This window comes from Oratosquilla oratoria, chromosome 23 (assembly GCF_046742065.1).
Source record: "Oratosquilla oratoria isolate Oo_2021 chromosome 23, ASM4674206v1, whole genome shotgun sequence".
Classification (NCBI taxonomy): Eukaryota; Metazoa; Arthropoda; class Malacostraca; order Stomatopoda; family Squillidae; genus Oratosquilla; species Oratosquilla oratoria.
In genome coordinates this window covers 49,098,782-49,113,702 of record NC_134799.1, presented here as the reverse complement: position 1 = coordinate 49,113,702, position 14,921 = coordinate 49,098,782, and positions in this window count along the sequence as shown.

Sequence of the window (14,921 nt, the reverse complement as noted above, 5' to 3'; positions counted from 1 at the left end):
CTGGCTCACCTCCCACTTTTCTCCATTTTCTTTAACCATCTCCAATCCCTGACTCACTACCCTAGCATTCACCTCTCGCACCACCCCATCCATGTATAAGTTGAACAGCCAGGGCGACATAACGCATCCTTGACGAAGTCCCACCTTTACTTCAAATCACTCACTCTCTCCATTTCTAATCCTAACACATGCTCTACTACTCTCATAAAAACTCTTAACAGCTCCCAAAAGCTTTCCTCCTATCCCATAAATCTGCATAACCTCCCACAGTGCCTTTCTGTCTACCCTATCATAAGCCTTTTCCAGATCCATAAAAGCCCAAAAAACATCCTTCCCCTTTCCTATAGCTTTCTCACATATCTGTCTTACCACAAAGATCTGATCTACACAACCTCTACCCGTCCTAAATCCACACTGTTCCTCACCAATTACTCCTTCTGTTCCTCTCCTAATCCTCTCAATTAAGATCCTCCCATAAGCCTTCCCTACTACACTCAACAGGCTAATCCCTCTGAAACTACTACATTCACACTTGTCCCCTTTTCCCTTGTAAAGATGAACTATACAGGCACTACTCCAGTCCTCCGGTACTCTACCCTCTCTCACCAACCAGTCCACCATCACTGAACCTCCCTTTTTCAGACATTCTGCATGACATCCATCCAGACCAGGTGCCTTACCTGCTTTCATCATCTTTACAACTGCCTTCACCTCATCCTTCCTTATTTCTCCTCCATTCTTCTCACTCATCACTCTCATTTTCTTCGCATTTCCCACTGCAGCTATCTTTCCTTCCCTATCCTCCTTCACATTTAGCAACTCCCTAAAATATTCTGCCCATCTTCCCCTCACTGCCATCTCTTCCATTATCAACTCTCCATCTGTACCTTTTACCTTTTCTTCCCTACTTGATTCGCCTCCTCTTCCTCTCTTAATTTCTTTCCAAAACATCTTTTTATTACTTTCAAAATTTTCTGTCATACTCCTACCCCATTTCACATCTGCTCTCCTCTTTGCCTCCTTTACCTTTTGCTTTACTTCTCTTTTCTTTTCTTTGTACGTCTCATATGACTCCCCTGTCCTCTTTTGTAACCAATCTGTGAATGCTCGCTTCTTCTCTTCTACAACCTTCTTTGTTTCCTCATCCCACCATTCACTACCCTTTCTTCTATTTCCCCCTGTCCTTCTTGTTCCACACACCATCCTTGCACACTTTAAGACTCCCTCCTTGAACCATCCCCATTCCTCCTCCACACCCATCTCTGCTCTATCCTTTACTCCCTCCCACTCCTCCTTCAGCTTCTTTTCGTACTCCTTCTCCTTTTCCTTTTCATTCAAGGAGTTCACTCTAAGAACCTCCCTACCTTTTGTCCCTTTCCTCCTTCTCCATCTATCCTCCACTCTCAGCTTACCTTCCACCAAAAAATGATCTGATATTCCCCCACCCTCTCCCCTTAGCACATGTACATCCTTAACTCTTCCTATCATATTCCTATTTACCACTACATAATCCATTAGCGCTCTATCTACCACCCTTCCCTCCACCACCCTCTCCCATGTGTACTTATGCTTGACTTTCTTCCGAAACACTGTATTTGCTATCATCAACTCTCTTTCTAGACACATTTCCACCATCAACTCTCCACTACGATTCTTTCCTGGAACTCCACACTTCTCAACCACTCCATCGATTGGACCATTTCCCACACTACCATTAAGGTCTCCCAGTACTATTACATTGACATTTCTTCCTAAACTCACTCTATGCCTTTTGGAATAATAATAATAATAATAATAATAATAATAATAATAATAATAATAATAATAATAATAATAATAATAATAATAATAATAATAATAATAATAATAATAATAATAATAATAATAATAATAATAATAATAATAATAATAATAATAATAATAATAATAATAATAATAATAATAATAATAATAATAATAATAATAATAATAATAATAATAATAATAATAATAATAATAATAATAATAATAATAATATTGATAATAATATGTGAACATTGTGATGAATGTGGATATGAGGTAAAGGGAACTCTGGCTGAGGGAAATACTTTTATTCCTGACTAGTTTCGCCTGATTGGCTTCATCAGAGGAATAGTGTCTGAAGTCAAGTTGGTCAATATATATATATGACAGAACTTACAACTGTTTTTCTATACAAAAGTCCATTAGGCAAATTACATTCCTCTATCTTATACACTTTTGGTAGTGTTGAAGGATTACCTCTTGAGTTCATCAAATACTGGGCTACTTTTTCCCAAGTCTCATCTGTTCTTTGTTTACTTATTATCATTTCCTCCTCTAATGTTACTAGCTCATCGTTGGTTGGCTAATTTTTCTAAATAGTGCATATACGATAGGATGTAATGATAATGGAGGAGAAAATATCACGGTAGGATATAATTTCAGTGAAGAACAAAATATAATTTTAGGAAGAGATACCGGACAGAATGTCAATGAAGGCCAAAATATCAAGATAGGATGTAATGACAGTGGAAGACAAAAGATCACGATGGGATGTAATTATAGTGGAGGAAAAAATATCACGGTAGGATATAATGTCACTGGAGGACAAAATATAATTTTAGAAAGGGATGCCGGACATAATGTCACTAAACGACGGGAGGCCGGCGTGAATCACGGTGACGTAGGGGGACAAAATGTACAAAATAGATCGGATGACCGTAATCGACCAGATGTCCGTGATGGGGGAAATGTTAATTTTGATAGGAGAAATGTTAATGAGACATTGAATGTCAATGAAGGACCAAATAATAATAATATAGAGCAAGGCATAAATAAAAAACAAAATGATAATATAAGACATGATATTGAAACTCAAAATGTGTCAAAAAGAAATAATCAGGAGTTTCTTAAAACTATGTACTTTAATGCTCGTAGTATTAGGAACAAATTTCAAGAAATACAGGCGTATGTCAAAAGCGAAAATCTCGATATGATAGGAATAACTGAGACATGGTTAAATGGTACAGAGTTCGAAGCTGAATTTAATATTGCGGGATTTAAACACTTTCATCAGGATAGAAACCACAAGAAAGGTGGGGGTGTTCTATTGTACGTTAAAAACAATGTTCATGCTTGTGTTTTAGAGAAAGTGAAACAGGATGCATATGACAGTTTGTGGGTTGAGTTAACCCAAACAAATGGACAAAAAATGAATATAGGTGTAATATATAGGCCAAAGACATTATCATTAGCAGACGACAAACTGTTATTTCAAGAACTGTCTAGTTTCTGCAACCGGGATTTATTGATAATGGGTGATTTCAATTTTACTGACATTGATTGGATGACCCTTGAACATGGCCATATAGGTAGTCGCTTGATTGATTTTCTTGGTGACAATTACTTAATTCAGCATGTAAAAGAGCCCACAAGATATGGAAACTTACTCGATTTATTGATCACTAGCCGCGAAAGCATGGCAACTGATGTAGAAGTCGGTGAATCTGTTGCAAATAGCGATCACAACTTAGTCAGATTCAAACTCCTAAACAATTTTAGAATAGATACTTGTGCTTCTAAAATACCCGATTTCAGTAAAGCTCAGTTCATAGAACTACGTCAGGAGCTTCAGCTTACAGATTGGGAGGAAAAATTAAACGAAAGGCCTGTAGATCAGATGTGGGAAATATTTCAAAATACGCTCACTAAGATGATTCAAACTTACATTCCTTTTAAGGACAGACGTCCCCCAAATCAGGCTCGCCCTAAGTGGCTCGACAAAGAAACTGAAAAAAGTATTGCTAAAAAGAGACAGGCTTATAAGAAATATAAGTGCTCGGGTGCATCTAATGACTATGAAAGTAATGTATCAATACAGAGAGATTTAAAAAAGACAATAAGAAAAAGAAAACGACAATACGAAATGAACATCGCTGAGAAATCCAAAGAGAATCCCAAAGAATTCTATAGTTACATTAGAGATAAAAAGGTTGTTAGGAATCACATTGGTCCACTATTATCTGCTGACGGTCAACTTGAATATTCAAATGAAGGAATGTGTAATCTCTTAAACAATTATTTTAGCTCGGTATTCGTAAACGAAACACCTCAAAGTGAATTCCAAACTGAAACCTGTGAAAAGTCTGGGGTAAACTTACTCACTACGGTAAATATAACAAAAGAAACAATTAAAAGGTGTATAGACAAACTCAAAGTTAACAAAACACCAGGGCCTGACGGTTGGCATCCAAGAATCTTAAAGGAAATTAAAAATGAGATTGTTGTTCCATTAGAAATTATTTTCAAGAAATCCATCATATCCGGAGATGTCCCAATAGAATGGAAGCTAGCTAACGTTACTCCCATATTCAAAAAAGGTGACAAAAAGAAACCAAATAACTATAGGCCTATTAGTTTGACTTCGATCGTAGGAAAAATAATGGAAACTATCATCAGAGATGCTATCGAATATCATTTAGAAAGTAACCGTTTGATAAATGATAGCCAACATGGTTTCAGACGGAAACGTTCTTGCGTGACTAACTTACTCGAATTCTACAACACAGTTATCTCGAATTATGACAAAAGAAACAATATAGATTTAATATATCTAGACTTTGCAAAAGCTTTTGATACCGTCCCACACGAAAGACTACTTACTAAATTAGCTTTGCATGGAATAAGTGGTAGCCTATTAGGTTGGACTAGTAATTGGTTGAAAGGTCGAAAACAGAGAGTTGTTTTAAATGGAAAAACTTCTGGATGGAAAAGTGTTGCAAGTGGAGTTCCTCAGGGTTCCGTTCTTGGGCCACTTCTATTCATAGTATATATAAATGATATAGACCATGGACTAAAATCTACTGTTTCCAAATTTGCTGATGATACAAAACTGTGCGGAGTGGCAAATGATCACTCAAACCAATTAGATATTCAAGAAGATTTAGATCAATTACAGCAATGGTCTGAAAAGTGGCTAATGAAATTTAACACAAGTAAATGCAAGGTAATGCACATAGGTAAAAATAACAGCAATTACGATTACAAATTATTTGGAAATTCGTTAACAAAAGTGGATAGTGAAAAAGATCTCGGCGTAATTATCAGTAACGACCTCAAATCATCCAAGCAGTGTATTTCAGCCTCTGAGAAAGCAAATAAGATTCTGGGATTGATTGCGCGATCGTTTGATTTCAAAAGTCCATCACTCATTAACAAGCTATATAAATCGTTAGTTCGTCCACATTTGGAATATGCTGTTTCCGTATGGTCACCGAATCTCATTAAAGACATTGACAGATTGGAAAAAGTACAACGGCGAGCCACAAAACTGATTCCAAATATCAAAAATAAATCATACGAAAATCGACTTAAGCACATGAATCTGTTTTCCCTAAAAAAGCGTATACTCAGAGGTGACTTGATACAGGTCTTTAAGATTTTAAAGGGAATTGACAACATCAAAAGTGACCAAATTTTCACATTGAATGAGAATCAGACAAGAAACAATGGTCTCAAACTGTCCGGAAATAGATTCAATTTGGAAGTAGGTAGAAACAACTTCGCCAACCGTGTAGTTAATGAATGGAATAAACTTCCTGCACAGGTAGTGCAATGTAGTTCAGTTCGAAGCTTTAAGAATCATTTAGATAAATACCTAAGTAAGATGCTGTAATGATTATAATTTATGTTATATTATTTGTTTTTGTTTTGTTATAATTTGTCTGTCTGATTTTCATTTATTATTAGTTATATGTCAATTTATTATCATTTACTATTTACCTGTTTGTTTGTTATTCAACTATACCAATGCATTTATTTATGTATTTTAATTGTTATTTGCATTGTTATAGTTTTAATTTATTATTAATATGATTTTTTTTTTTTTTTTTTTTTTTTTTTTTTTTTTTTCATCCGACCTAGATATGGATCAAAAGGTCTCCTGTCGGCATGCTTTGCCTTTGTAATCCTTTGTACTGCAACATTCAACCTGGAATATATTCAAACTTAACCTCATAACACTTAAGTGTAGTAAACCACCTGGCTAATCTGCCCCTAAGATTCTTATGCTTAAATAAGTTCTGAATAGCTGTGTGATCAGTCCGCATTCTGATTTGATATCCCAATATATCTCTAAATATTTCTATTGAATACATCACTGCTAAGGTTTCTTTTTCTATTATAGAACAGTTTCTCTCTGCACTATTACAAAGTCTAGATGTGTAAGCTATTGATTTTAACGTTCCATTTCTCTCTTGCATTAGTATGCCTCCTAACCCTATGTCAGACGTATCAGTACAAAGAATGAACACCAAATCATAATTAGGAAATATGAGAACTGGAGAACTAGTAAGTAAATATTTCAACTTGTCAAAAGCTAGCTGTTGTGCAGGTCCCCTTATGAATTTTGAATCTTTCTTCAACAAAGAACTTAATGAATTAGCTATGTCTACATATCCCTGGATAAATTTCCTATAATATCCTGGCAATCCCAAGAAACTTCTTTTTCTACATTGTTTGGAACTGGATAGTTCTTTACTGCTTCTACCTTTGAATTTACGGTTCCAAGTTCATGCCTGTCTATTTTATGTCCCAAATAAATAACACTGTCCTGCAAAAGCTTACATTTTTCAAGTTTCACTTTCATTCCTGCTTCTACTAGTCTTGAGAATATCAAATCTAATTTCTTAAAGTACCCCGCCGCTGTTTGGGAAACTATTAAAATATCATCTAGAAATACACTGGCAGTGTTTCCTAACGTCCCATCTAGAACTGTAAATTATCATGAGTCTTCATGCAACTCGATCTGCCAGAAAGCAGACTTGATATCTATAGTGCTAAAGTACCTATTCTCAGTTCCCATACTTCTAAGAATTTCTCCTGTTATCGGTAACGGTAATCTGTCAGGTATTGTCTGTTTATTCAATTCTCTATAATCAATAACTGGACGCATGGTACCATCTGATTTTAGAACCAGGACCAAAGGAAAATTTCATTCACTTTTACCATTTTCAATAATATCCTGCAATAACATTTCAGTGAACAATTTACCTACAATGGCTAGTTTGGAATGTGGTAATCTATAAGCAGATATATAGATAGGTTGAGTCCCTGGTTTCAATTTTATCTGATGTTTTAAAATAGTTGTTTTACACAAGGCGTCCCCCAGCAAAGTTAACTTATTGTGATTCAAAAGCAAAGCAACTAAGCTTTCATTCAACTTAGGACAACTGGTAGGTTCTAGTTGATTCTTGCATTTCTCTCATAAATGTGTTTCTTCCTGAATTGAACAGATTGATGAAATTGGTGATTCCACCTCCTCAGTACTCTCATCTCCAATTTTTATGGATCCTGTACAAATTTGAAAACATTCTATTTGTGTACCTTTTCTTAAGACTATGTCTTTATTCAAAGTAGTAATCACTAATATTTCTACCATGTTCTTTTCTGTCTTATAAATCCCTGAGTCGAAACTTATACCTTTAAATCTAATTGATTCTAGGATGGTTAAAATTTCAGACTCTACAACAACTCGCTACAACTGCACTTCTACCCTGTTAATTGCTCTGGAGTGTCATAAGGTCAACTTTATTACGCCACCTTCCACAGTTAGCAAAGCTTCGCTTGAAGTTAATGAATTAGTAAATTCTGGGATTTCTTGAACATCTGTGTTGAGTTCACTATATGAGACTTTATTTTCTGTTGGTCTGGACCGCTCTGCTCCGCTATCCAACATATCGTTGTTATCTTTTCTCTCTGTTTCAAGAGATTCTCTTATTACTAATGCTGACTCTAAGTCAGTTTGATTTAAAAACGGAATTAAATATGATTTCGCTAAGATCCCTAACTCAGCAGGACATATAGTTACAAATGCTATCAATAAATCTCCAGGAAAAAAAAATCTTCTATAACTGTCACTGGAATGTGCAAATGTTCATTTCTATATAACATGACCACTAATTCAACCTTACCTAATGTTTTTAACTGACTTCCAGTTACTCCTTGCCATGAGTAATGAATTGATTCCAAGATTTTCACTCCTGGTTTCGATTAGTTTAAAACTTTGTTAGTTAAAACATTAACTACAGATCATGTATCAATAAATATTTGAATAGGTTTATTGAATATTCTACCCGCAATGAGAGATCCTACAGAAGTCCTTTCAATTGTCATAGTCATTTTACAATTGTCTTTGATGTTGGTGTTTTCTTTCACCCTTCTATCACACTTGTTCCTAACACAACACTCTCTATTTGTATTTCTACGGTTAGCTCTGTAGTTTTATTTTATTTTGTGTCTGGGGTTTTTCCTCTTGTTTCTGAGTGAATACGAAAAATTGGCATTGTTCTACAATCCTGTGTTTTATGTCCTATCCTCTGGTGAGACAAATAGAAAGGTGGGTTTGTACAATAATATTCATCATGACCCTCAAATTTGCAGTTTCTACAAATACTTTCATAATAGCACTCTTGTGTTTTATGCCCTCCGGGTTTAACAATTGTAATATTCAATCCTAGCATTCATTGATGTGCTTCTATCTCTAAGTTCAGATCCTCTGTTTCTGTAATCACTTCTAGAGTTCCTAGTTTCTTTCTGTTGTTGCATTCTCACTGTCATCACATATGGACTAATTGCTTTATTTTTACTATAACCTTGAAGAAGGTAATCTATCTCCCCTAAATCCATTGTTTGTTTGAGATCTTTATACAGCTTTTCTGCAGTTATTTCATCAAAATTGTGTATTAACAATGCAAATGCTATCAACTTAGTAACCTGAGAAACTTTTATTTTGTCACTAGATCTTTCTATCCAATCTGAATCCTTCAACATAGAAATCATGTCCTTAGACCATCTGTCTAATTTTGCTAAATATTCTGTGTTAGTTTCACTTGTTTTTACTTTATCATTCTAACCAAAGACCTGATAGGATCCTGATCACACTTTGACTTAAAATGTTTAATGAATACCTTCTTATAAGCTTCATATTGGTTGATATCTTCCATTTGTTGAAAATTTATTATAAGCCTAGCCCTACCCTTCTCAGGATCTATATCTTCTTTTAAATTTTCTATTTCTCTTTTTACAACAGTTATGTTTTAGCGACAAAGTGTCGATCAAACTGAGACACATATTATCTCCCATAGTGCTTTCTTCCCCTAAAAATTAGGGAATGTTTATATTCGAGGTGTGAACCTCGTGATGCAAAATTCCCGTACTCATATCTTCAGTGTTTTCAAAGTCGATTTGAATCGACTGGATCCTTTGTAGTCGTTCTCACACGTACGTCAACCTCGTCTTTCTAGTAGTCCCCTCGTTCACTAGCTCATCGTCGTTGTACTCCCCTCGTTCACAAAGCTCGTTCTCCCTCGTTCCCTTTTGCTTCTAGTCGTCCCCTCGTAGTCAGCATGCAATGCGTGGCTGCATGAACTGTACTGATGTACCAGTCTCGTAACCGTATCTTGTACTAAGTCCTTTAGATGTAGTATTTTGCACCAATTTCAATAACCAGTCTCTTCGTTATTAGCGTTACGTTTTATCCGTCTCGTCCCTAGCTGCCGCCACTGTTACCTCTGTCACCACTCTCTGGTCCTCTTTCACCACTCTGTGTTGTCGTATCTATGTGCCGCCTTTCTTTCGTGCATTTACTTTACACTTACCTTTCACCACTGTCTTTGTTACATATGATTAGTCACTCACTATTTTCATCTGTAGGAAGCCCCTTTGCTTCCGATCATCCGACTTAATCAAGTTCCATTACTCTGTATAAGAGAGAGGAATTAAATGTAGCTTAATTTGTTCCTTTCCAAATGATAATACACTTGGATCTTCAAGTTACATCAAAGGACTCTCGTCAAGAATCCTCAATTCTGCAATGACGCCATGATTTCTTTAGTCCAATGACCTTTACTTTTATATTTAAGATCCTCCCCTAAGGGCGTGATTTTACTCTCAAGAACCAATTGATTTTTCTCCTCTTACACCCTTTCTCCAATCAGAAAGGCTGTTACAAACCCCGTATGCAATACTGCTTACTCAAGCAATCTTAAAACCAATGCACACCTGACTTAGTTTACATATTGTTACATTAGTATAAAAACGAACATTATAAAGCAATGAAATTGGGTCCCCGGTGACTGTTTGTAAACATTTAGGCGGGGAGCAAGCTTGTGCAATATCTTTGCCTACGAACTGTTGTTTATCAAACACCTAATTCATAAAAAATGAAATTCTCGCCACCTACCCCTCTATCTACCTTATTTGTCTACCTATATTTACGAGCTTCATCTACGAGCCTCTTACAGATACTGCCTTTGACTTGGCTGGTAAATAGAGAAAAATAATGAGATATTAATTTGTTAGAGAAATGCCTAAGTGAGATTTTTTCACCTACTATAATTAGAAAATACCTGCCGCCAGTCTATTTTGTCTTTCAGAGATCAGTCATCATAACACAAGACCCTCCCGCCTTCGTTTTCATCAACATGGTCAGGAAATATGGAAAATACACATCACAACTTTTATATCACCATATTTTTCTTCTGAGCACTGATATTGTCTCCACCAGCTATTGTCACCCAAAGAAAAAGAAATGCTGCAGATGATTCCTTGGGAAGATGCGTGTAACCTTGCCGAGGCCAGGACAAGCTCACTCCACGGGTGACGACGATGGCGTTGGCAGAAAAACGACACCACCCCCACCCCCCGAAAAAAAAAACATGATGGGGAAGGATTCTTTCACAAAATGTTTACGAACAATATCACCATTACCATATCAATGAATACACTCATACTTGATGTAAAGTCAAAGGCATCATCTTTTATGTAGATTCTAATTCGATAAAAAGAGCACCAGCGAGATGGCCATCAATAAAGGGGACCTGTCACTCCGTTGGCAGGGTTATGATCACCGTTGTCGTCAACAATACGCCGACTTGGTGCGTCAGCCGGTCTGCTTACGCTAACACCGCCTCTTCCCTGCCATCCTCGCCAACTAACAGCCGCATTTCTGCGCCAAAGTGCCGTCACAGCCGCCAACAAATCGTAGGCTGCTGTAATTGTGGACAGTGTTTCACGATGCTCTCTGAGGCGCGGTCTTGGCGTCAACTCCTCGTTCCCGTCTTTGTCACAGCGGCACGTGTTTGTTTTGCGGTTCCGTTTATCTCCGCTGTAACTCCTGCTTGACATAGTGATGAGGTAGACGGGGATGACGGACAGGGGCGACACCATGACAAAAGAGGACGAAAGACCCAACTCCCGCACTTACAATTTAGGAAAGTGGTGGCACGACTTTTTTTTTTCTTCTTCTTATTCATGGATAAGGTCTATCTGTAACAACAAAATGTAGATTCATGAAGGGCAGCTTTTGGCTGATCCAGTGCTGATTGTTTTAACTAACTTCTTAGGGTTACGGATACGGCGAGGGACAACAGAAATATTTTGTTCCGAACTCACCAATCGTTTGGTTTTGTTCCGAGGGGAGAAGGGAGTTCAGTTTCCCATGTCACCGTCCTGAAGGATTTAGAAGGCTCAGATGGCGGCCCGCGGAGGTAAACAGGAGTTCGGTCCAAAAGAGAAGCCGTCCCAGAGACGAGGTACTCGAGATCAACGCAAGCTCGTATGCACCTCTTCGCACAGTGACACCCTACATGACATCTGCAGCGACCGACATCGAGCGAAAGGTCCCGCCTATGCTGAAGCGTTTTCTGCTACTGCCAAAGGTTCGATGATCGTCATGAACCCGTCCGACCCATTGTAAAGTTTGCCGCGTTAGCCTCAACACCGCCTCACCACCCGTGTCGTCGTCGTCGTCGTCGTCTTCTTCTTTTTCTTTTTCTTCTTCTTCTTCTTCTTCTTCTTCTTCTTCTTCTTCTTCTTCTTCTTCTTCTTCTTCTTCTTCTTCTTCTTCTTCTTCTTCTTCTTCTTCTTCTTCTCTTCCTCCTCCTCCTTTTTCTTCTTATTCTTATTCTTCTTCTTCTCCTCCTCCTCCTCCTCCTCCTCCTCCTCCTACTCCTTCTCCTCCTCCTCCTCTTTCTCCTCCTTCTTCTTATTTTTCTTCTTCTTCCTTTTGCTCTTGTTCTTCTTCTTCTTCCTATTCTTTCTTCTTACAGAAATATCTCATTACTCCTCGTTTGTAATTACATCTTTATATATGAAAAAAATAACATATTATTTCAGTGAGACACAAACTTTAATCTACTATCTGCGAGGGGAAGGGGGCTTCCAGTTGAATAAAATCGCCTGAAGGCACCTACATAAAAGGAACTTGGATCACAAGAGTCAGCGAAAGAGGCTCATCCCTCAGCTGAATAAAACCGTCTGGTGATGGGTACAATAAATGCCTAAAGACGTAAAACGAAGTGCATTAACCTTATAGTGTTAAATTTCATTATAATTTACGGGATAAGAACTACACTCGTAGGTATTCGTTTCTTTCCATCTGTCAAACTCGGCTTCATACTCACGTTTTTTACTCATTCCCTAATCCGCATTATCCTAAAAACTGATGCATTTATGTGGAAAGGCATGTTTCTTGATCTCCTCCAAATGTCGTCTTTTCAATTTTTCTGAGATCCTGCCATTCTCCAATCCCAAACAGATATCTTCCCTACTAATTTTGCCCATTTCTTTCACAGGTCAGACCACATCAATCAAGTTTTTTAATTTCTTTCTTCTAACAGGGGGAAATGGGTTACTTCGAATCTTTTATTATACGGTCTGCCTGCAAGGCTGGAGACTATTTCAGTTGTTCTTCTCTGTATCCTCTCTATCTTACTGATATCACTCTTTCTGTGTGGAGAACACACCACTGCTGCATATTCAAATCATGCAAATATAATTTTTCACGATTTCCTTTTTATATCATCTCTCCCTCCCTGAAGAGAAACTCCACTGTGTGTGTGTGTGTGTGTGTGTGTGTGTGTGTGTGTGTGTGTGTGTGTGTGTGTGTGTGTGTGTGTGTGTGTGTGTGTGTGTGTGTGTGTGTGCGTGCGTGCTTGCGTGCGTGCGTGTGCGTGATTGTGTGTGTGTGTGTGTGTGTGTGTGTGTGTGTGTGTGTGTGTGTGTGTGTGTGTGTGTGTGTGTGTGTGTGTGTGTGTGTGTGTGTGATTGTGTGTGATTGTGTGTGTGTGTGTGTGTGTGTGTGTGTGTGTGTGTGTGTGTGTGTGTGTGTGTGTGTGTGTGTGTGTGTGTGTGTGTGTGTGTGTGTGTGTGTGTGTGTGTGTGTGTGTGTGTGTGTGTGTGTGTGTGTGTGTGTGTGTGTGTGTGTGTGTGTGTGTGTGTGTGTGTGTGTGTGTGTGTGTGTGTGTGTGTGTGTGTTTACCTCGTTGTATCATACGGGAAGGGGAGCCATGCTCGTGTGACCCGTTTTTGTATCTCGCAAGATCAAGTTTGTTCTTAAATTCTTGTATGGTGTTTGCACACACTATTTTTTCGTCCAGTTTGTTCCAGATATCTATCACTCTGTGTGGGAAGCTGTTCTTTTTCAGGTCTCTTCTGTAACTGTCCTTTTTGAGTTTCATTGCATGTCCTCTTGTCTGTCCTCTGTCCCATTTTAATAAGTTCTCCCTATCAATGAGTTCCTTGCCTTTCATAATCCTGTAGATGGCTAGTAGGTCCCCTCTTTGTTCATATGTCAAGTTTGAAAGTGTTGGGGCCATCTTTATCGTTGCTCTTTGTAGTCTTTCTAATTTTCTTATATTTTTTTTGTATTGGGTGACCATATCATCGCTGCATATTCCAGTTTTGGCCTAATTAGTGTTTGCAATATATATATATTTTTTATAATTTCATTATCCAGGTATTTAAAAGCCACCTTTATTGATCTCAATAAAGTGTATGTTTCTCCGACTATTTTATTTATACAGGGGTATGTTTATCTGGAGACATGTCTTTGGTGATGATTACCCCTAGGTCCTTTATAGAACTTAATTTCTTCACTTCTTTTTCGTCAATTTTATACTTTCCTGATATTCTATTCCTGTTTTTCCCAAATTCGATTATACTGCATTTCCTGATGTTGAATTCTACTTCCCATCTCTTGCTCCACTCTGAGACTTTGTTCAGATCACTCTGTAATGAGTCAGTCTTTTTCGGAGCTTATTTTCTTTAATAACTTTGCGTCATCTGCGAAGCAGTTCATGTAACTTTCAGTACTTTCGTCCATGTCTTTCACATATATATAAAATATTATCGGATCTAGCACTGACCCCTGTGGGACGCCACTATTTATTTCTTCCCACTTTGAATATTTGTCTCTGAGCACTACTCTCATTTTTCTTCCATGTAGGAAATCCTCTGTCCAATTCAATAGTTTTTAATGTATGCCTCCTATTGTTTCCTGTTTATTTAGCAATTTTCTGTGTGGTATCTTATTAAATGATTTTTGTAGGTCCAGGAAGGCACAGTCTGCCCAGCCGTCCCTTTCTTGCAATATACCTATCAATCTTGAATAGGAACAGATCAAATTAGTGGTACATGATCTTCCCTGTCTGAATCCAAATTGCCTCGGGTTCAGTATATTGTTCTCCTCCAGATATTTTGTCCATCTATCTTTGATGACTCACAAATTTTAATTATTGTACTCGTTAGGGACACCAGTCTATAATTTGTTGGGTCTTCCTTATTTCCCCCCTTATATATTGGCACTATATTGGCATTTTTCCAGTCTCCTGGTAATTTTCCTTCTTTGAGTGAACATTCAACTATTTTGTATATTTTTCCTGTTATTTCATATATACATTCCTTTAGTATCCAGTTTGCAACTCCGTCCGGGCCATGTGATTTGTTAACATCAAACTTTATCATTTGATTCCTTATTTCATTCTGAGTAATGTTTAATTCCTTCATTGGGGATATCTTACTTCATTTCTTTGGTCACAGTTTTGTAGATTTTCTTTTTCTTTGGTGAACACAGATTTGAAATG